The sequence below is a fragment of the Penaeus monodon genome, chromosome 25, assembly GCF_015228065.2.
Source record: "Penaeus monodon isolate SGIC_2016 chromosome 25, NSTDA_Pmon_1, whole genome shotgun sequence".
Classification (NCBI taxonomy): Eukaryota; Metazoa; Arthropoda; class Malacostraca; order Decapoda; family Penaeidae; genus Penaeus; species Penaeus monodon.
The window spans coordinates 35,776,696-35,776,933 of NC_051410.1; positions in this window are offsets into that span (position 1 = coordinate 35,776,696).

A 238-nucleotide genomic window follows, 5' to 3' on the forward strand; every position below is an offset into this window, starting at 1 on the left:
TTTCCGAATATCCCATGCCCAATGGAATATAATTCAATTTCTCCTGAACCAGATGCGCAAATTTAAACTTCAACGGAATTTTTGGTCATTTGCAAAATAATATCTTTTCTATGATGGTTGCGTTTTCGCATTTCTTTCCCGTAAACCATCTTACGTCCGTTGTCTCATGATCAATTGGCTGATTGTATTTGGTCTCGTTTCCCTACTCATCATCATAGTATTCGTCATATACTATTCC